Source organism: Anser brachyrhynchus (genome assembly GCF_964034855.1).
Source record: "Anser brachyrhynchus genome assembly, chromosome: 5".
In the NCBI taxonomy this organism is placed as follows: domain Eukaryota; kingdom Metazoa; phylum Chordata; class Aves; order Anseriformes; family Anatidae; genus Anser; species Anser brachyrhynchus.
The window spans coordinates 59,539,551-59,563,401 of NC_137699.1; the positions used below are offsets into that span (position 1 = coordinate 59,539,551).

The 23,851-nt window shown below is 41.0% G+C and overlaps 1 long non-coding RNA gene across 2 annotated transcripts in view; it reads right to left on the reverse strand.

The window, feature by feature from the left end:
• LOC308196794 overlaps nt 1-23,851 on the reverse strand; it is a 102,407-nt gene that overhangs the window by 20,695 nt on the left and 57,861 nt on the right. Inside the window, exons 1-2 of one of the 2 annotated variants that reach the window (XR_013952405.1) lie at nt 10,961-11,344; nt 10,412-10,552 (exon numbers count right to left, since the gene is read on the reverse strand). This is a non-coding gene — a long non-coding RNA (uncharacterized lncRNA). Of the gene's footprint in view, nt 1-10,411; nt 10,553-10,960; nt 11,345-23,851 lie in introns of those variants that run through there. The other variant, XR_013952404.1, reaches the window with a different exon arrangement.

The following is a 23,851-nucleotide window of genomic DNA, read 5'->3' on the forward strand; positions in this document are numbered from 1 at the left end:
ACTTTGCTCTCCCCACGGCGAGCAAGTAGCACATGAATGCTGCCAGTGTCACGGATATTCAGAGCAGGAGCCCATTTCCTCACATGGGAACATGTACCCCAGCTATTGGCTTATATTCATATTTACTAGTTTTAGCCCTGAGCATAAGTACGACTGGAAAGACACATGAAGCAAACAGAGCTTAAACAAACAAACACAAACAAAAAACCAACAACAACAATGAAAAAAGAGATGGGGGCTCAGATACCCTCAGAGCTGATGTGGAGACAGCCTTTGGGCATGCAGGTGAGTCCTGCGCTATGGTTGGGTCAACACATTTCCTGCTTCTTCAGCTGTAGCAGAGAACTGACAGCTCTACCTTGGAAAACTAGACCCCAGGTAAGAATAATTAAACAAAAGCCTGACAGCTTTTGTCTAGGAAACTGCAGTCCAGCTCTTTCCCTCTGTGTCTCATGGGAAGTGCATTTTGGATCCTTCATAACCCTCTGACTCAAGATTCTTACATGGACTGGACTCTTCAGATACACACAAAATACAAGCTACAGCCTCTTCTGCCCCGACTCTGCTTATAACTCACTGATATTTCTGCAAGTGCCAGATCACAATCTCTGGGCAAGAAGTTGAATGTGTGGTGGTCTTTGTTTTTTTTTTTTCTTCCTCATTTTGTTAGAATAATAAAGGGGGAAGGACAGCATTCTGTAGAATAACCTTCATTTAATAAAAATTCATTTGCTGTCAAAAACCTTTTAATGGAAAATTTTAAACAAGCTCTAAGGGTAGCATAACCCACCTCTTGCCTGTAACCCTCTACATTCATATTTACAGCAGTGCTCTCCCTGTGCTTGCTCCAATACAGATCACATCTGCAGCTTTCAATCCTTCAGGTTCAAGACTTAAGGCAAAGTGTCCTCTTTCATGCAAACTGCCCACTTTGTGAAGATTCTTGTAGCTTTTTATTTCCTCAGTGGCTAATTTCTAAGTAATATGCACATTTTGTACAAAAATAATGCTGGAGGTTAAGTCAGATTAAAAATAACTTTGTCTTTCCTTTTCTAGAAAGATATTTTTACCTGGACCATTTCTGTAACACAGCATAACTCCAAAAGACCACATTGGCACAACTAAGGGAATGGGAACAAGCAACACAAGAGAGAGACAAGAAAGTCTTAAGTTGGCTCCATCCTCACAGCCAGCATCTTAAGAGCCTCCAGTGATAGTTTTCACCTGAATTTTAGAGCAAAATTATCACCAGCAACTTGAGTCCCCCCAGGAAGAGCCAGACTAGAAAAAGAAAGTGTATTGAACTTCCATAAGCATCCTCCATCTATAAACCCGTTTGACAGAAGAATGGTATTTCTATTCACCACCATTAAAAACCAATTTAATATTAAAGATCACTTCTAAATATTTCCTTGAGCCGCCAGCCAGTTTTTACCTTCATGCACATGCCAAACAACAGGAAGCGCAGATACTTTCCCAGCTCTCAGAAGCCTCACTAGACAGCTAATTCAATTGGCTTCTTCACTGCAATACAGTTAATGTCAGCAAGCTGAAAATCCGAAGATATCATGCCTGTATATAAGTACTAAGATAATCCATCTCAGGATTGTAACTGAGTCATATAATCGATTTCTGCTGAAAGAAGTGCCCAACACAAGACATCTAGCTTCTCCTGGCTACTTCTAAGCATAGCTTGAATAAAGGTCCTGGAGGTATAAGAGATCCATTCAAGGAGAGTAAAACATAAGGAGGAGTACTTTCCTCTTTCAAGCACAGTAAGTACTGTAAAACTGGATGAAATAAAACTAAAGACTAAGAATTGTAATGATGTTGGCACCACGTGGAAACAAGAGACCAATAAAAAACACTGTGGTGTCCAAATACCAGGGCTCATATCGAGACACAAAAAAAGCTTGCCCACCTTATCAAAGGTGGCAGGGAGGACAGAATTTTTTTGGTTTGCTGCAGAAAGCAGCAAGAACAAAGCACCACAGCATCCCATGCTCCAAAGAGTCCTGAAGGCATGACTGAGTTGAAACTTTATTCTAAAGTTCCTATTCTCACTCACAGCTGAGGAAAACCTCCTAATTTTTCAAGGTTTCGCTTGCAATAGGCCTCACTAATGGAGGGAGAAAAAAAAAAACAACACAAAACAGCACCCTGTTTTGTCTTCCCACAAGTCGCTGAGAGCAGAGACTACTCATTTCTCCTACTTGCCCTGTCCTTTGGGTGCTCTAATCTTTCCTTAGGCTTCAAGGCAGGCCTTTAATACAGAATGAGTCATTGATTTTTCACAGGCATGCTAATGTTTATCTAAAATATTGCTAAATTATCAGCTAGTGATACATTCAATTAAACGGACCTTATCACTTCCCCCTCACACCACCACCCATAAGTACTTGACAAAGCTGCAGATACCAGCTCATGTTGTGTGGGTGGTGGGAAACCCATCTCTGGCCTGCAGGTGGCTATTCAATAACCCTGGGCACTGGAGATGGGGAAACACAAGGTGCTTGAAGAAAGAGCTAAATTGAGATCAGAAAGACAAGAGAAATTCACTGAAGGATGTAAAGCTCAATTACTCATCTTGGCAGACGTGTAAGATGTTTTCCCTCTGCACATTCACCCTATTTAATGCAATGAGCATGTAGAATGTTCTCCAGAGAGCTCAGCACGCACAACTCAGTCCATGCACAATTCATTAGTGTGTGGGATCTCTCACTATCTGCCAGAACTGGCTGGAGATTTTTGGATGGAAGAGATTTGCCAGAAAAAAATGCTCCTACAGAAGGATCAAGAGTGTTGCACAGCAAAGCACTGATGCCACTGGTCTTTTGGCAGGCAGCTTCGTCCCGAGCTCCAGCTACCCAGGGCCCTCCTGCAGACACTGCCAGCCCAGGCAGCCCACCCACCCACCATCCTGGGGCTATAGGCAATCCAGTATCTCAGAGTTTCTGAGGGAAGCAAAAGGTTTGAGAAGTGAGCTGGATCTTTGTCTTCTCTGACTTCTTTGGTAAGAAAAGCACACTGTTTGGTGCCAAACACTAAAACTTGCCATGGCTGAGATTTTCCAAAGCTTCTTAAAGTATTTGGACACTTAATTCTCACAGCAATCTCAAAGAGGCTTTCAGGAGCCCAGCTGACCTATGCAAGTATTCACGGGAAAGACCACGTGTCTGTAGAACCAGAAAAGTAAAGGGCAACTGTTTCAGAGCAAGAATCCATAGCCAGTAAGTTTTGTGCCAATAGTGAGGAGGGAGAGTGGCTACCCTACTGCCAGGTGTTAGCATCCTTTGAACCAAAACATTGCTTAGAAAACAGAGAATATAAACTTGGGATCCCAGAGCTGGAATTCAAGCAGACAAAATTTAAGCAGACAAACTAAGTTAGTTGCCTGGACTCATTTCTAACCAATGAAGAAACGGAAACTTCTAAGTATCAGTGCATCTGACTGATTTTGGATAGCTGTCACGGCATGAAATAAATCACCTCTTAAGAAAAGCCATTTCTCTCCATCAACTTTGAAGGGAGTCCAGACAAGATGTCAGATGGGCCGCTTGCAGTGCGGATGTCTACTCATTGAAGAAGATGAATCCCAGCTCAGAATGTCACCCCAGCCCCAGGCACTTCTCTACAGTACTGGAGGTAAAAGCTGTATTAATCAAACTGGGAGAGATGAGGTATTTGTTACGCTTACAGACAAAGGAAGATTCCAGTCAATAGCAGTTGTAAGTTCTAGTAACAAAGCAGGTAAAGCAATCTCACAGCTGGCGGCTTGTTTCCTTGCGAAGCTTAAGAGTTGTGGTTTTGCAGACTGGACATATGGTAAGATGGACTTTTGCTCAGCCTCAGCACTGTTGTTCTTTTGTTCTCATTAAAAAAAAAATCTTTGCTACTACTTCTAGAAGAACACTATGATTACTTTAAGTCCTCTAGAGTGGCAAAATTACTACGTGCTCCAAAGAAAACCCCACACAAGTGAGAAACTATGGCAGGCATGACCAACACAGTAAAACCCAAAAAGGGGCAGCTTCTATTAGTCTGCTGCCAAATCAAGCAAGGGTGTGAGAGACAGTTGAGGGATGACATCCTTATCTGGCCAAACACATCACGTGGTCTAAAACAACAGTGCTCAGAGTGGATGCTCAAGGACGTGCAAGCCTTGAAGACACTGTCTCATGCCTCTTGTCCAGCATAATTCTCAAAGCCCCTCTCATTCCCTACCATACCTCACCCCTTACACACTTTCAATGGAGCCCCAAAGTCCCCTTAGGAAGAGGAGGTGGACCAAGTGCAGGATGCTGTGAGAGAGGAGATGGAGGCATGTTCCCTAGCAAGGAGCCACTCTTGGGAAACCCCACGGATCATGAGTCCCAGAACACAAGCACGCATGCCCCAGCAGTAGTATGGAAACCACTGCCATCAGGGGGTCCAAGTGTAGCCCTCACATGGCCCGCTGAATGGTCATCACACATGCTCACAAACAGGTAAAGCCTAACTTCCCTTCCTGCCCCACACAAAGACTTCAGAAAATCAACAGGTCGCAAGAGATGAATACAAAACCAGCCCATGGAAAGGTCTCCACCTGTTCCACGGACCGCCAGAGAATGAGACAAGGCCCAGGCTGTATTCAGAAAAATCTCTTACAAACCCAGCTCCAGGACAATCAAACATTTTTTTTAGCTCACATATCAATACCAGGTAATTAAAATCAGCTACGCAATAGTTGCTTTGGGATTTTTGTTATGTGATTTTGTTCCTTAACATTACATTTTCAATGCAAAATATGAAAGCTGAAAACCTGCAAGAATTCCCCCAGCAATGGTCTCACTGAAAGAAAGTGATACGCTTAAAACACTATTGATTTAACCTCTGAGGGATCTATACATCAAAGAAAGCTGACACTCCCAGCTCACTGCCAAATTGAAATGAAACTCAGCAAGCCACCTAATGATGGAAGGACAAGGGCAATAAACTCCAGAGGAGTTAGTTAGCCTCTAACAGAGTTGACGCCTCCATAAGGCACCTCCCTGGAGAAGAGAACAAATCCCACATGTTACCCACCCATTAAACCAATAAATATTAATATTTAAACTGAAGACCTGTATATTTGCTTGCTTGATTTTCATTATTGCCCAAAAGATGAAGTGCACATGGGATACAGAACAAAGGTTCTGTTGCTTCAGCAGTTACCTACACGAGATCAAAGACTGAAATACAGTTAATGCTAATCAAAATAAATAAAAGATTTCTGCCTGAATGCGATTTAATGCCATAAAACTGAAGAAATTCACTCACTGCCTGATGTAATTTAAGCTCCACAGGCAAGTGCACCCAGCACTAACACCCTAGACACCACATTCCCAGAAAGATGCAGGTGTACAGATTTCTCCAATGCATTCACTTTTGCACAGTTCTGAAAAAAAAAGATGATTAAAAGAAAAATCTCACTTTCAATTGATATTTACTATGCCCACTATAGTCACTGAACAGATGGTAAGTATACAGTGGCAGTAATAACATTATCTGCAGCAGAAATATAGAAGCAAATACCATCAGCGTTGATACTTCAAGTATCTGTCCAGAAACATACATAGTCGTTCATTTAAATAATATATTGACCATACAGACCCTCAGACGTTCTCAAAAATTTATCTGCTTCAATCCTTTGTCTGATTTTTTTTTCCTAAATCAAAGTTACTATTGGATCTTGAGATGTGCATTCTAATTGCTATAAATAAATCATGAATGATTGGCTCAATGTATTTTTCCATGGCAACTCCTGCGTCACAGGCAGTGTTACACTTTTGAAAGAGAGACGTGTTTTTTGAAAGAGGCAGAGATTCACATTTAGGATAGAACTCAGTCCAGTTTTGCAATTTGTTTGACTAGACATATATTAGTAATGAAATAAAACAGTTTTAGACTAATTTTAGATAGTTTAATTATGCACCAATGCCTATATGGTATCCTTTACCAGTAGAGAGAGCTGCATGATGAATTCAATATAAAATAAGGCTATTTGATTATTTATGCACAGATGCTGTGCAACATCTCCTCAAACATGCAAGAAAAAAAAAAATCACATACCAATAAAACCCTGTTTTGTTTGTCTTGCATTCAAGAAACCTGTCTCCTGAAGCTTCCAGCATGAAGGGGAAAGAAATTATTGTCCTGAGGCCTATGATCTCATCCATAGCAAATGGACCAAGCAAAGCACAAGGACCACCTTGCAACACACAGTTTGACCCTGGTAATGCAAAACAAGCAAAACATGAGCAACAGATAAATTTTGTTTGTTGGTTTGTTTTTTTGTTGTTGTTTTCTTTTTAAAGGAAAAAGGAAAACGCACAAAGTGCACATTTCCAACTATTTCCTGAATTGAACATTCAGTAATTTACAGTGCCAACATCAATTTTTGCTGAAGGCAAGACTTGTACACCGAGTTGAGAGTTTTGCTATCTGAAGTCCAGTAAGCTTCCACTATTCACTAAAAAGAAAAGTTTAATGGAGCCGTTCCCACGAGACTGTAACCAACCGATAGATCATGGGTATGGCTGATATCCCAGGCATCCTTTCCCCTTTCTGAGCTTGATCCAGAGCATCCCAAGCACTTAAGTTTTCAACCTAACTCTAACCAAACCATGGTTTGGCTTTAAACTTACGCAGATACAAGTACTGTTATCTTGGAGAAATATTAAAAGCACACTTAAAACAGAAGGCAGAGAATCCTATTTTGAAAATTAGCTGTCAGGACTCTTAATCAAGAAGTAAAGCCCTTTGTACAGTTTGCCTCTGAGCAGAGGTTTTTACATTGGTTATTTACTCTGCATTTTCTAAGCAGTGTATATTTATGACATCCACTGCCTACATTACAGAGTTTAATTTCCATTTATTCAGCAGCATTCATGTTTACATTCAGTAACCTGCAGGAGACAACACATACCTCTGTTAAACAGCCATTTGTGGAATAAAATTTACAGTGATGTACAAACAGGCCCTGTTATTTCCAGTTCATGGTGAGCATCAGGAGAGCAGAGTGAATTATCCATGCTGGGTAACAATTCTGCCTAAACTTTTTCCTAGCAGGAAGCAGAGTTTTCACTCTTATGAACACTTGTCTGTTTTCCAGAGAAAATGTTGAGCTGTCATTGTATATTTTAGTCAAAACTTTGATGCTTTCATTTTCAAAAGTTTTCGATTTGTTTGAAGAAGAAATCTGCACTTTCAATGCATATGTTTTCATCAACTGTTTCCAAAAGGGAAAAACAAAGATAAATATCTGCCTCTGAAAAATTGCACTGGACAGCATGTTCCTTGATATTATCAGTAAAATAAAAAAAAAGTTTTATTTGACAGGAGGGATTTTTTTTTTCATTATAATAGCCTACGTGGTTTCTAAAGGAACTGAAATTCTCAACTGTTCAGTCTAAACTTAGCCCAACTAACGATGCAGTTCCAGAGGTAAACTTCAGATCTTGCATGGATTATAAAAAGTCTCTTAATAACTACAAGTGATTGTTAACAGCAATAAAGCTATCTGAATAACAACAATCTGGCTAATGGTAATTATTACAGCTATCCTGCTAAGGTACCTTACTGTCTCAGAGCTTCTAGACATAAGGCCAAGTGAGAATGGCTTGTACTTCATCATACCAGTAAATCAAAATCACTTTAATTATTTTCCAGTGGGACTCCAAAGATTTCAAGTCAGCATGGCACGAGCCATATGTTTCTTTCCATTCAGGCAACATTGCTAATTAGCAAAGTTGGGGAAATCCTATCTCAAAGTGATAAACTACAAAGCTCAAAAGCTCAGCATATGTTTACCTGAGAAAGAGAAGTAATTTTAATTACAATGAGTACATTTGCTGCTGTACTAATAAGGAGGCTTCTAGGCTAAAGTATGAAATGACTTGATTACATCCTCAGCTGGTGCAATGTTGTTTCACAAAGCAGCTATGCTGAATTATGCCATGTCAGGCTGTAGCCACTTGTGTTGCTCATCATTAAGTGCATATAATGATGTGAATACCTCAGGCCCAACATTTCTTTCACAGGGGACAGACTGAAGAGGGACTTGCAAGATCATCACTTTTAGAGACTTGATGATGTCTGCTTTCTTTGAGGTGGGGCTTCCCCCTCCCAAAGAGAAAAGGAAACATTTCAGGAATCAGAAGACTCCTGTCATGAAGGGGTCATTCACCACAGCAGACTTTAAGACAAAATTTGTTGACAGTCAGCTTACAAGAGTCTGCTCAAAAAGGGCTAAAAATGAAATTGTTGACACCAAAGTTTCTAACTTGGTACAAGATCAAACAATTTTGGATCTTTCCAGATCCCCTCATCTTGTGATTAGCACAGCTTCAACCAACAAGGACATAAATCCAAACATAGCTTATCTCAGGTGGATTCTTCCAGCCAGTTGCAATACACTGAACTCCTTAATAAACTCAGCTTCAAGATTGTGTTTAGAGAGCACCAAGGGAAAGGCCTAACCTCACTAAAGCAGTGAGGTTGAACGTTAAGACAGCAAATCAGTAACATTGCCGCAGTATTCTGTCATGCTACTGTGCAAAGAGGGCACAAGTAGTAAGACCCATCAGTATGGGTTGGAAATGAACAGAACTGACACTCTCTTGCCTGGTTTTCTTTATTTCAGTGTCATCCTTCAGCTGCCACAATGGGGTATTTGTAGTTCTCTCCCCTTTGTTTCTATTCAAGAACAAAAAGCAGAACAAATGAAAGGAGGACAGGACTTTGCTAATAGCGCTGTTGCTTCAGCAACTTCAGAAAGAAGGGGTAAAATGTTTCAAAGATTTTGAAAGAGCAGAGCTAATTTAGTCAGATGGAGAGGTGTTTTACTTCCAGAAGCACCTCTGAAGAATGCACCTCGTAGAAGAATGTGAATGTTAAGGGAGTTGGGGCTAGGAGGCTGCTCCCGTTACCTCCTCTCTGAGCAACTGCATCCCTGTTCCTCAAACCATCAAGGTTTCATTGAATCAGTATTTTTGCATGAAAAGCTGTTCCAGCAAGGTCATTGTTCAAAAGCCAAAGCATGTTTCCTCCCACACCTTCTGCCTCTAGAGTTGCTAGAGCTATGGATGAATACTTTGTTTTCTCCTTTTTGAGATATGAATGAATACTCTGTTTAAGAAAAAAAAATCTATTAACACCAGATAATTGCTTACTTAACTCAAAGTTTCCAGATACACAACATAACACTTTCTCAAATTGCAGTCATCAGTACCACTTACCAGAGCGACCTCCTTAATTTATCTTTTAGTCAGTTCCACCGTGAATGCATCCAAGTATACACAACTTCCTACAAAGCTGTTATTTCCCTGCCTTATGCTCCTTCTAATGCCTCCCCATAGGTAATTCTTCACCTGTAATCTCTCTTAGGATTTTTCCAAACACGTATCTCATGTCCTGCATCTTCTCCCAAAAGCTGGCTGCAAAATACCCTACTTTTATCAAGCTTGACTTTCAAATGAGTGGAAGGGGAGGAGAAAGTGATTGTAAGGAAAGAAAAAAATATATATCCTTCAGGTTTTTCAGGGCATTAATTGTAAATTAAAATATTATTTAAAGAATAAGTTTATATCTATATTTAGAGCTTGGTACGTCTAAATTATGTAGTTACGAACACGACATTAGCATAATTAACAACCTACACTACAAGTACAGTGAAATTGTATACCAATACACAGCGGATACTATATAGTCACTTTCCCCCCCCCCCCCTCAAAGGAACTTTAAATAGATCTTTCAAAATTATTGATTTGAAATTAGAATGATTTAAGTCTAGAAAATACTAGGTTATTTTGCAAAATTAAGACTGACCCACTTTACAACAGGAAAAATAACTTGTCTCAACAAGGGTGAAGGAAAATTGCTTCCCACTCAGGTACATTCACCAATGCATTTGAAAGGCCAATTTTCCCCACACGTTATATTTGCTTTATTTTTTTTTTAAATAAACACATACACTGACCAATACTATAGTCTGAAATGAGCTGCTCCAGCTGAAGTCTCCATCCTTGGAGATATATAGAAGTGAAAGGGCCCTGTAGACAGGGCTCTACAAGTTTCAATAGTCATTAAAACATGGTTTAAGGTTCTTTCAAAATCTACCCCTACAACTCTCCACCCCAAAATAATATTTGGCTCAAGAACATAATAAAAAACAGGTTTAACAGACTGCAACATTCAATGAGAACACATGCTCCTTACAGCACTTCTGGAGAGGAGCATTACTCTATGGTGAACAAAAATAAAATTGAAGCACTCTTAAAAAACTATATTGTGACAAACATCAAAGTACAAGAAGAAACATTAAAAAATGGTCAAAACAAAAGTGGAGAAAGAGAGAAGATGCTTCATGAGAAGCTACAAAATGTAACCTTACCTTGTTTGTGGGAACTCTGTTGAAGACGTGACGTAAGACCCTTGTAGTAAGCTGGTGTATCTTCAGCACAATATTTTCCATGCACTTCTAAGATGTTATGATGTGAATATATAATCATTTTCCTGGGGTCCTTGCAGTCTACTGCAAGCAAGTAAAAGAAAAATTCATGACTTCCCCATCTCTCTGTTTCAAAGAACCCTGTAGTAAGTATTGTAGCCAACGTATTTTGACCTACATATAAATATTCAGTAACCAGTCTACAAAGCATCACTTTACACCAGTTTTTCAGAATGCTATCAGAAAGGTTTTTAAAAGGATTTTACAGACTGTATACATAACTTTCTCTTTTCCTCACTCTTTTAAGTCACTTTTTTTGTGCCTGCAGTCTATCTTCATATTTAGTAGCCCTCCCAAACCCGTTACAAGCCTTGTTTTCCTTCATAAGTTGCATGCATAATTTATTTACTAGGCACAGTCATTTCAGCCCCTCTAAATATTTATTTCCAGAAAGAACAGGTTCTGCTGAGCCTTTATTAGTTGCAGTCTTACCTTCACTCTAACCTTCCTGCCTCCACCATGACCCCATAGCAACAGCATCCAATTATCTATGCCCATCTTTTCCCTCATTCTGTGGAAACTGAGTCTTTTAAATTCAGAAGCCTAGCTCTTTCCTTCACCTCTACAGCTTAATATACAAGGTCAAATCTAACATTTAAGCAATTTCTGTTCCCAAAAGTCTATGGTCCTTACTACTACTTTTCTCCAGAACCTGCGATCTATAGCATTGCCTATCTAGTTTTCTCTTTTGCAATTTTCATCTGAATTCTAGTATCCCTAATTTATTGAAATCTTCCATTTTTTAGCCAATTATAACCTGATAGGGGAAGGTACTTATTAGTTCTCTTAATTTGTATACTGCTTCCTGCTTGCTTCAAGCAAAGCATGAATTTTTTACCTTGCTTAAAAAGGATGTATTTCAGGATAAGGGATTGGCTTTCTATCTGTGACTCTACAGTAATTCACTGATTAGTTGTATGCTCTCATTTTGATCAAAATAAAGGGCACAAAAATGATGCTGGTCTTCCAAGTTAATCAGCTTCCCTTCAGAGAAATAAGCTGCAGAGTTAACCACAGGTGGAGCCCATCCTTATTCTAATTGTTAACTCCCCACACAAGTTTGTGACAAAGAAGCAGGGATGAGTCTAATGCTTTGGCAGAAGTTACATGATTTGCGACATTTCCTATAATATATAGAATTAGCAGACAATGTGTTTTTCCCAATTTTCTGCAAGCAATATTCTCTCTCTCACATACGTATGCACACGTTTGCAAGAGAAATAATCACCACTTCTCAGCCAGCCAACTCTCCAGATAATGGACCTTGTTCTACCTTCAGACTCTGAACTACCAGAGTCATTGCTGAAAGGTCAGCATTTAGTCACAGCAATGTTATTTAAAGATTCTTTCTAGCACTTGGAAGAGTAATTAATTATTGTAACATGGTTTATTAGCTGCCACCCTTGGAGACCACCTGCTTTACTGCTTTGTCAGCAAAGCTCTGTTGGTAGTAGAATACTCTCCAGCCGGCTGGAGAGTCTCAGACAAACACCACAAGAAGTAACACAGCCTGGCCTGGACTGGCAGGATACCCACCTCCTGTTCCTAGCTCTGTTCTCAATCTCCTCCGTGACTGGAGGGAAGCAGCCTCACTCTGCACCGGTTCTGTCTTGTATCAGGGCACAGACCACAGCCCTGGGAGGTGTCTGTGCAGCACCTACCAAAAACAAGGCTCTAAGTCTCAGTATCCAGAAGAGTGGGTGACAAAACGGTACGGCATCTCAAAGGAAGCATCGGATACCGATGTTTTGTACAGTATAAGAACTTCTACCACTTACTATGAGTGAAAATCATGGTGATCATTTAAAGTCCCATTAAAAAATAAAAAATAAAATAAAATAAAAATAAAGTTTTTTCATGGGGAATTAGCAGTAACAGTATGTTTTCGTACACAGTAGTTATTACAGTTAAAATATAAATAAAAATGGTGTGTAAGAAATGCACATATACATCACCTTATAGATATGAACGAACTGTGAATATACATTTGCTTCCAATGAGGAGCACTATATTCAAATTCTGGATGAATTGCAAGGTGTTTAATGCAGGGATCAAACCCAAACCAAACAAAATACCATGTGTTGATTCTTAGCCTCCAGGAACAATACATTTGAATACCAACCTCAGCATTTTACGGCAAAGAAAGGGAATGGATACATTTTTCTATAGAAATACAAAACTTGAAGAGCTTTACTATTTTTTTGGCATTTATATTCAGTTTGCAATACATCTACATCAATCACCACCCACACGTGCTTTGAAGACTGAAAGTAGATAGTAAGTCTAGCAGAACTTCATGGTGGGAGTTGCGGGTTTTTTCTATTGAGTCTTAAAGAAGGCTTGTATAAGGTAACTTCAAAAATTCTGTTTAAATCCCAAGGCTGTTAAAATTTGGAACTGACTACTTAACTTCCAAGCCCTATAAACAAAATTGCTGGATTCACCATTTTAAGTAATTCTTAACTGAAGACTGTATTATTGTTATTGTTTTAAATAATGGTTTCCTTTACTTCATGTAAGTATTTAGACTGGGAAGCATTATGGTTTTTAATGAAGAGGAAGTCAGAATAAATGGCCAGTAATTAAGCTTTCTGGCCTTGCAGATCTACAAAACCACTGCTGATTTAGAGCAGAGAGAGAGGATGAGAAATTGGTTCTAATTAGACCTTGGATAGAGCTCCATGCAGATAAAGCAAAGACTGACCCTTCAGCCTACTCTAACATCAGCCACCTGGATGACACCCCATGCAAGATCATCCAATCACTCATATGATAACCATCAGGCTTTTATTTGACTCAACACACAGCTTTCGGAAAAAATTACAATCCTGATGGTTCAACTTCAAATGATGGAGAATACAACATATGCAGTTGCTATTTTTGCTCAATTGTACGTAGAAAAAAAAAATAAATAAGAAAGAAAGAAAAGCAAAACAGTAGAATGTGAGCAGCACTTAATTTTGGCTGATCTGAATTTTAGAGCAAGATAAGAATCGGTTCTTTTTTTCTACTTGGACCAGTGCACTAACATCTGATACGAAAGCTTACATGGCTCAAAAACCTTAGATTCTAACTAAATTATCTGTCTTCACACATACACCATTTTGGCAGGCAAAGATCCAAGAGGGACACTCTTGCTGGCATATCTGACCATCCAAGTCTGAAGAGAGGGCTTTTAGCAAGTCATAGCCATCTACTTAGTATCTTCATACTAAGTATCTTCATTTACTTAGTATTTCCATTCAGTAGCGATGCATTAGGCAACACATAGTGCCTTCTTAGAGCAACACTGCACGAAGCCTTCATTCTAGGCTTTGACTTACACAGAATTAAGTAAGGCAGCCAACTCCCTTGAGAGGTAATCCAAGAGAATAAATTCACCCACATTATTGCTGTGAGGCCCCATGACTGCTACAGGCTACAGCAAAAGCTCACACCTGCCGGCAGGTGGTGGATCTTTATGCTTCTCCTTGTGGAGCTCTTCTGCCTGGGGATGCCTTTGAAGAAGATTTTCCATGTTCACAGTCGGTGGCTAGCCATAAAGAACAAGGTCATTCACCCAAGCAAAAATCTTGATGTATCTCAGCGCTGGGTCCTGAAGACAAATGGTCAAAATTCTCCGAGGTCCTCATTCAGATACTGCATACGTGCTCAGAAATAGACAGTTTACTACATATTTGCTAAACAACAACAAAAGAGCCAAGCAAGGCTGCAGTCTCCTCTAATTCAAACCTCATCCTGCCCCTTCCTGCCAGAGAGCAAATAACTCCAATCCCCACAAAGCTGGCCAGTTGGAGGGCCACAGATTTGAGCAATGATATCTTACATCCCAAAACAGTTCTGCAACAGGAATATTTCCCTCCAGCCCATCGGCTCTGGCCTTGTGGCTCCTCTCAGGTGCATTTGAAAGTTGGTTTGCAGATTTGTCTGGAGAGGCTGTTAGGGGCAAAGGGGTCACTGCTAGCCTACTCAGGACCTTACACGCACAAAAGCCTCTGAGATGCTCTAAGTATCCTGAGATCGTCCCCAGCCCTCCCAGAGTGCAACGAGCACCCAGGAGGGAATGCCAAAGGATTTATGACATGGATAGTGTGAGACGTTAGTTTTCAGGACACACAGGCACAAGTGACAGAATGACATAAACACAACCAGCAAGTGCACAGAAAGATGCATGTGCTACTCATGCCATTGCTGCTTTCTCGCAGCTTTGAAAAGCACAGAATACTGTGAGAGGCATGTTTGAATTATTTCTAATAACTCCTTCCCCGAGCACCAAGTGCACCTTGGCAGTGGCAGATACTCAGTGCGCTCTGGGCTCTTGTTTCAGACCCGTTCTTCAGCCCTAATGCGGTGGGGACAACTGCTGGAAGTGGCTGCACTGCCCCATGTCCCCACCAGGCAGGGCTTTGTGCTACAGCCCTGACCAGCACCAGCCTGCAGGGAACTGAGTTTGGGCTCAACAGTTGCCCAGATTTTCAGATTCCAGTTTTAGTTCCTGGCTGTTGTTTTTATTGGGATTTTTGTTTCAAGGTGCTTATATACATACATAAAAACACTGCCAAGGTATTGTCATAATAATCTTATGGGAAATAATGCTTCAGAAGCTGGAAGGTATTCTTCTTACACTCCCACATGCTCTTCTATTAAAAGGCAAAAGAAGAAAGAAACAAGCAAAATACCAGCCACTTTCTCTATTGAGAAGAGATTAGAGAGGACAAGTTACAAACTAATGTGAATAAAATGACTGGTTATAAACTCCTTTTTTTTTTTTTATTGAGGAGTTTATCATTAAAATCTATTATTGAATTCACTTGTTTTGGTTTCGAATAAATGAAATTCATCTAATGTGTTTGAGCTTTTGCTTAGGTTTTACCTGCTTAGGTGCCCCAGTAGATGTGTGAGCCTTCTGTGGGCTTTGCATAGCACAGTAATGCTGTTTTCACTCTCCAATCTCCAATATATTTCTCTGAAAACGTAGACAAACTGAATTATCAGGTTTTCTGTTTATTTGCAGGGACTAATAAAAATATGAAGCACCAGTAACTTTGCAGTGCTTTCCTTGTGTTTTCACTGTTTCCAAACTATACTGTTTTAGTCTACCTCATTGATTCCCGATGGAATTAACAGGTGACATTTCTAGTCCTAAATTGCTTACTGTCTCTAACTATGCCAAACCATTGGGCATGGGAGCAAGCAACACAAGCTGCTTCTCAGCTCAGATATTAGGAGGTGGGGGAACGACTCTGCTCCAACCCCCCCTGAAGTTTTTGTCAGCCTGAGAATGGCTCAATTTCCAGCTCCGAGTGAGGCAGTGCACTGACGAGCTTCAGGACAGCAACAAAAACCGTCAACAACCTTCTGGAGCATATGTGCCATCTAGTAGTGATGCTCACAGAACCAAGATGAAATACTGGTAACGTTTAGTGGAGTCTGGATTAGGTGGGCGCAAGAGGAGGGGTGGGGTGAGGAAATTACACTAAAAAAAATCAAAAACAAACAAAAAAGGGATGTGAATTTCTGGCTTTAAAACCTCTATCTTACAGAATATTTCAAAACGGGAGACAGCTTTTATAGCAGCCATACTACAAGAGGAAAGCCTGCACTCCACACTAAAACCCTAAGAGGTATTAAAAGCTGTGAAGTTTATCCACTGCAGAACAGAAGGACAAAGACAAGGTCATTCACTGTGTGCAAGTGAAAGAACAGGGCTCCAAAATCTCCAAACAAACAGGGGCAGAAAATAATCTCCTTGGCAAAGTTCTGCAGTATTTGAGCATCAGGAGAGAGTCAGAAGAAATCTTATTGACTAACGAAGCTGACATTTGGCTACTGGAGTATTTAATTCTTTTAGTCCCTACTAGACGAAAGGACACCATGTCCATCTCCAAGTGATGGTCTGGCACAGGCAAACAGAGTGCAGACTATCAAATTTTTTTCCTTAGCGGGTTGAGGAAGAGAGGACAGACCTAAAAGTTTCTCAGTTGCACATTGCACTTTATCTTGATTGACAAGTTGACTTTGAGCAACACCTGAGGTCAAGTCCTGCTAACTGGCCATTCCCATCTCCCTGCAGCCTTTCATTCGGTGAGGTGGCTGCAGAGAAGGGCTCCCAGCAGGACATGGGATACGCTGGATATGCTGGATTCCACTACCAGGTCAAGCCACCAGCACTGCACAAGAGGCTGTGATAAGATGGAAGACAAACCCCTTTCTGGGAAAAGGAGCATGCATGGCATAAGGCATTGAGCAGGAGGCTGCAATGCTGGCTGAACACAGCCTACAAGGCTTATCCAACCTCCATCAACTGTTCAAGTCAAACCAGCCCAGTCTGGAAGAAAAGGATCCAACACGTCTCAGTCTCATGGCAGAAGCTGCTAAGAGAACACCAGACAAGTGTGAGCCGCTTACAGAGAGGCAGCACAGATCACTCAGCACCTGATAATCGTGGGATATCTTTGTTGACATGATCAAGGCCCAAAGACTAAGGACTCTAAATAATTATATCAATTTTTTGATAAAGCTCCAGCTGGGTGGCAATTCATTCTTGGCTATCTGTATTTTATTGGCAAAGCTGCAGCAGTCTTTCATAATGTTCAGCCACAGACAACATACTACAGCCCAGTGGATACTTTGTAGTAAACTACTCAAGTCATTCTCCATTCCTCTGCTCTTCTTCTTTGCAAGCTACCTACAAGCAGAATATATATATATATATATTTTTTTTTCATTTTACTCTAGGTGTGTTTGTGAAGATTCCCATGCATAATCTTTGATCTGTGGAGTGCTTCACATAATCTGAAGTTCAAAATTTGATCTGCATCAATTGCTGGCGGGGCAATTTTAGCCCTAGGACTAAAATTGCAACTCTCAAGATTAGATTTATGGTGCAAATATTGAAAAAGTGCAGTAAACATTTAAGAAACAGTAATAACTTTTGAAAATTGTGGCATAAAAGTCCCTGGGTCTACTCCTTGGACTCAGTTATTAAAGATCAGTAACTTACATGAGAGAATTCATTCTAGTTCTCATTTTTTAATTTTTTATTCATTAGCTTTCTGCTCCACCTACCATCTCCCTATTTTAGAAATTAAGGAAATAGATAAACTTGGTCAATTTTCTTATGATTTACGACTTCGTGCCTTCTTGCCCTGTTCTTCTTTCTTAAAACACACTCTCTTCTCAGTGCTAGACAACCTCCCTCCAGGCCACCTCCCCCATGAGAAGCTTCTTTGCCTGTAAGACACACTCATTGCCCAGCACTCATTTCCCTTGGTTGGTCCTTTGCACTGGGCCATATTTCCAAAGGGCACAGCATCTCATTAACGAGCATCGCATTAGCTGTCTTAGTCCATCTGCCTGTGGATGAGCATCTACGTTACAAGCTGTGCTGGCAGTTTCCCAAATGAGCAGCTAGGATGCTGGTGTGACCCTCAGGACCATCCTGTCCTGGAAATGGCTCAGGAGGTGGGGGATAGGACAGGTAGGCAGCAGCCAGCCTTGTCCCCAACAGTCCTCTGTACTCACCGGACTGCAGTCCCTGGGCTGTCAGGCTCAGCACCTGTCAGGAAAACTGAATTTACACCCACATACTGCTCCCCCTCCTCCACCCCCCCAACTCCAGACATTATAAAAAATGCTTCATTCCCTGGTGATTCACCAACACCTGGGAGCAAGTTCTGCTTTCTTCATCTCCAACTAAAATCTTCTCTTCCCCTTGGCAACCAAACGACAAGCCTCCAAGATTTAAAAGAAATGAGAATGAGTGTATAAGTGTACGCTTGTTTCCTTGGAGTGCATGAAAGGCTAATTACAGAAATTAAATGCTAATTTCTCAAGATTAATATAGGCAAGTAAAAGGCTTTTTGCATTGTTTCCATAAGAGGCTACTTCAAAAGCCTTCCTCCTTTTGCTCCTCACCTGTAGTTTCTACCATTCCTCCCTGTGCTAGGTTATTCCAGGTCAGGTTTTTAATTGGTGCTCATTAGCCAAGCTGGGTTTGCTCCTCTCTGGTCAGTCCCTTTGCCCACAGGCAACTGCTGGCTGCATCTCTGCAGGCTAGGAAAAGGAAAGCAGGACCCCCTAGCCCAGCAACAATGGCACTTTGAGCTCTGGCACCAGTGGCTTTCTGGACACCCTGTGGAGAAATTTAAAGGGGAAAAACATATAAAATAAAATAAAATTTATATATATAAAAAATATATAAATATATAAAATATTTTGCAACAGCAAAATTTTGTAGCTCAGCTCCTGTGTCTGCCAAGAAGCCCCCACATTAAAAAAAAAAAAAAAAAAACAGATCACATGAATTCCTGAAGTCCTCATTATTTTATTTATTAGTAAGCCCTGACTTCTACATTTTATTGTCACATTTGAACATGCTCAGTACACCCCAGTTCAACATACCCTTTATACTGCCCCTTAAAGCTTAGCACCACAAATGCCTCTCTAAGTTAGGGCTTTAATACATACATATATATATACACACACATACATATAAATATATATGTTTTGTCATACATGCTTTGTCCAACACCAGAGGTCTTCGCATATTGCACTTTATTTATAGGTCAGACTGATGAACGCATGTAAGTGTAGTTAACTAACATTGTCACCCTCAAACATAAGAAAAATAAAATAAAACTACACTATTCCACTTGATCCTTTAAGCCAGCTTTCAGCAGAACCATGACCCATTGCAAACTACCACCTGACCGTGCTTGAGTAGGGATGATGGCACTACCAAAAGTAGCAAACCCACATCACAGCACAAGCTGTGTATTTGGTTAATGTCCAGGTTATCTTTTTCTCTCTCTCAAACAAGAATAGAGAGGCCCCAAACATATTTGATGGTTGGACCACATGATCTTGGAGGTCTTTTCCAACCTTAATGATTCTATATCAGGAACCCACTCCATTGTGTGCCAATGGGAAAATAGGTAGTAGGATGAATGTAAAATATATGTTGTGCTGTTCCTAAACCACCTTATTTTTTGATGCGCCAATAAGAAAAGTCAGCATTAAGGTTACGTTTACAGTCTTCATCCAGTAAAGGCTATACAAGTACTCACAGGAACCTCATCTGAGACAGAATAACAGAACTGCCCCTACTGAAAAGCTGTAATAAGGGAAATGAAAATGAAGTAATTTGGCATAGCTAGGTGCACATATTAATTAAAGATAACAATAATAATTATACACTTGGGAAAGGCAGACAGGTCCTCAGCAGATCAAGAGGCCTATAAAAGTTCTAGTGAAAGGAACCAAAATCTAAATAAGAAGGGGTGCAATTATTCCCCACCACCCACCTCTGCTGAGGGTGGGAAGGGACAAAACTCACAAGCAAGAGAAAGTAAATGTCACAGACGGGTAACAGGGACAGCAACTGAGAAATTCTCTGTAAGGTCTTCCAATACAGAACAACTGAACTAAGAGGATACAGCAACAGCATTTAATCGCAGGACTCAGGCAAAGTCCAGGGGCGTTTCACACCTCTCCCTCAGCTATAGGAAATGGATAGGCAGCTCCTGACAAATAACTGGAAAGGGTTAAGGTGGGCAAAAACTGGAGTGGATTTTTAGCAGGTTGGTGATGTTTATATTTCACTTATTTCAAGATCAGGACAAGAAAACAGAGAGAATCCCCTATATTCCTCACCCTGTTAATGAGCATAATACATCCTCCCTGCAATATTTCTGCAGCAGATATCATGTTATAGCTAGGCATCAGAACAGGAAAATATCATACAGTAAGAGGATTGCATGCTAACATCTTTTGCCTACAGCATAAATGCATGAAACTAAGTAGACCCTAGCCAATAAGCAACACAGTAGGAATAGTTTTATTGAGCTGATATCCTACACGTGCCTTTCTACATTAATTGTCCAGTAAGTGCAGCTGGCTCCACAGGGATAGTGAGGGAGCCAGCATCAATCAGAAAGGAAAAAGACGCGTATAATCCTCTGAACTAGGCACAGAAACATTTCAGCACTTACTTCAAACCCAACCATATGCATGCACCAAGTTTAATTCATGAATAATATACATTGGTATAAATGTAGAACCACCTCAATTGATGTGAACAGTATATAGCTGCTCAAGACATTTCAGAGATCAAGGAGAGGTGACACAGCCCACTGTAAGTGTCTCAGGGACTCGTTGCAGAGCAGACCCAGTACAACAATATACTCCAGCAGTTCTGAAGCACAATACCTTGAGCTACTGAAGCTGTCATTGAAAGGTGCATCCACTCTTGCACCTCAGGTGTGAGCAAAAGGAAACAAACCCTTAGAATATGAACCTGGGATGTCGAATTGCTCTAATCAAATTTCTAAATAAATTACCTAATTCCTTGGTGACAAACATATACACGAGGAGCTCCAGCATTTTAATTTTCTTGAAATAACAGAGCACAATTTATAACTCATGGTTTAATTGGAGAATAGCCTAAACCAATACAAATTGCCCCCAAATGTTGCAGAGCAATTCTAAATCTAGAATGAAGTTTGCAACAAAACAGCAGCAGCACAAATTTCTGCTGTTAGACAATCTCCAGTTAGTTACCCAGAGATATTCACTGGAACGTTTAGATTACACTGATGAGAAGAACAGGGATAAAAAAGCAAAAGGTTATGGGGCCTCAGCAGGAAAATTACAGGTCAGCTGCAGTTCTGAGTAACTTCTCTGCTCCTGTTTTTAAAACTCATGGGCTAAACTAGTACATCACTAATTATTCTTTTACTTCCCAAGCTTTCTGTTCACATTTTTTCTTGTGTTACTCACTGGGCCTAAGTATGAGTGGGATCGAACGCAGCTCAGCCCATTTGCTGGTGACACCAAGCTGTGGGAAGGGCTGCCATCCAGAGGGGCCTGGGCAGGCCTGAGAGCTGGGCCTGTGCAAACCTCATGAGGTTCAACGAGGCCAAGGGCAAGGTCCTGCAGCTGGGTCAGGGCAATCCCAAACCCAAACACAGGCTGGGCAGAGAATGGACTGAGAGCAGCCCTGAGGAGAAGGACTGGGTGTGGTGGTGGATGAGAAGCTTGACACAAGCCAGCAACATGTGCCTGCAGCCCAGAAAGCCACCCGTGTCCTGGGCTGCACCAAAAGCAGCGTGGACAGCAGGGTGAGGGAGGGGATTGTCCCCCTCTGCTCTGCTCTTGTGAGACCCCACCTGGAGCCCTGCACCCAGCTCTGGGGCCTCCAGCACAAGAAGTACACAGAAGTATTGGAACCACTGCAGAGGAGGGCCACAAAGATGATCAAGGGGCTGGAGCCCCTCTGCTGTGAGGACAGGCTGAGGGAGCTGGGGGTGTTCAGCCTGGAGAAGGGAAGGCTCCGGGGAGACCTCACAGCGGGCTGACAGGGCCTAAAGGGGGCTGCAGGACAACTGGGGAGGGACTCTTTGTCAGGGAGTGTAGTGACAAGACAAGTAATAGTTTTAAATTAAATGAGGGTAGCTTTAGATTAGATATAAGGAAGAAATTCTTTACCTTGAGGCTGGTGAGGCCCTGGCTTAGGCCGCCCATAGGAGCTGTGGCTGCCCCATCCCTGGCAGTGCCCAAGGCCAGGCTGGATGGGGCTGGGGGCAGCCTGGGCTGGGGGCAGGGGTCCCTGCCCATGGCAGGGGCTGGGATTAGATGGGCTGTGAGGTCCCTGCCAACCCAAACCATGCTGTGATTCTATGTTCCATTAAATATTGCAGCAGCGGTTATGAATACAAGTTTGTCAAGTAAGTATCTGGCTGAAGCTATGGCTCAACAGACACTTCACTGAAAGTTGCTGATTAATAATAAACACCCTAAGAACTTTTGGGTGCAGGGCACCATGGTGACATGTTATCCTTTCACACGAGACAGATACTTCCAACCAGCTGAACAATACTTAGGAAACTAGCTTCTGTATTTAAAAATATATGCTGGATATCCTTGGTTTCCATAGGACCTATTTCAAAACAAAAGGAGGAATATGATGCTGATGTTCAATTGCTCAGAGAATGCTACAAACATGAGAGTTCCGGGAAGGATTTTTGCCAGATTACTGAATTGCTCCGCTTTAGATAGTAACTTAGAATCCTTTTTGGCAGTAATTATATGGCATAATGTGCAGATGAGATGTGGCACACATTCTACCATATGGGCTGGAAAAAAGCAGATGTCTAGGGAATATCTTCAACTAAAAATATTGTGTCTTATCTGACTAACAGAATTGTAAATATTTTAAACGATAGTCAGAATATTTAATTGCACTCCTTGGAGTACTGGAATTTACATGCAAAATAAACTGACAATTAAATGCAACACCTTGAAAATGTACTTTCCAGCTCTCTTCTGTGATTGTGTTATGATAAAGATATACTCAATGTGTTAAAAAAAAAAAAAGGAGAACAGAGGCAAAGGGAAATTCTAACTTCTTCCAAGACAAATTTTGGTTGTCTTCAGAAAAGCAGCGGGAAAGGCCTGATGACCCTAAAGGCCTCTCCCCAGTGTTCACAAGTGTCTAAGCTAAAAGTAGTTTCCCTTGAAAGACAGATGCAGAATATTTGAGATTCCATGACTTAATGCTCATCACCCATATGCTAATTTAGCAGACAAGAAAGATCGTCCACGGAGGATATTAGAGTGAGTCACACTGGAAACTAAAAATCACTTTCTACATGATGGTGCCTCACAGAAACTGACTTCTGCCAGCAGAGTGCCTGGGGAGACAAGGCTTGGTGTACATTATACAACTCCAAATTTTTGACATGCCAAGTGATATTTGTGCAAACAAGAGAATTAGGAATCTTAGTCATTATTTGCTCAGGCAATGATCTGATTTGCATGTGAAAGCCAATGCTTGTAGATAAAGACATGGGACCAAAGATATTAGTAGACTTCAAATGAGCAAAAGCAATTGTAAATACTTCTGTTATTTCAACAAACAAGCTGGTTGAGAGGGACATTAAGATACATATCAAAATTCAACACTAACTGAACACAACACCCCCAGATCCCCAATCCTCCTGCCTACAATGCTATTGGAATTGCTTCAACCACAGATAAGTAAAATCATCCCAGCTACCCATCTGCACCAGCCTCCCTTCTCTCTAGGGAACCTCTGCAGGACAAACACATCTATAAATTCTCATTATGATATTATTTTAGCCAGAAGACTTTTTTTTTCCACATGGAAATTCACACCAAACAGCTGAGTATATAATATCTTGTAAAGGCTCGGATTTATCCGAACTGAGAAGAATCTTTCCAGTCACTTTACCTTTTTTCAAGGCAGATTCCTCATGAGGGAATCCCAACTATGAGCTTTATCTTCTTGAGCTCAGAAGTTTC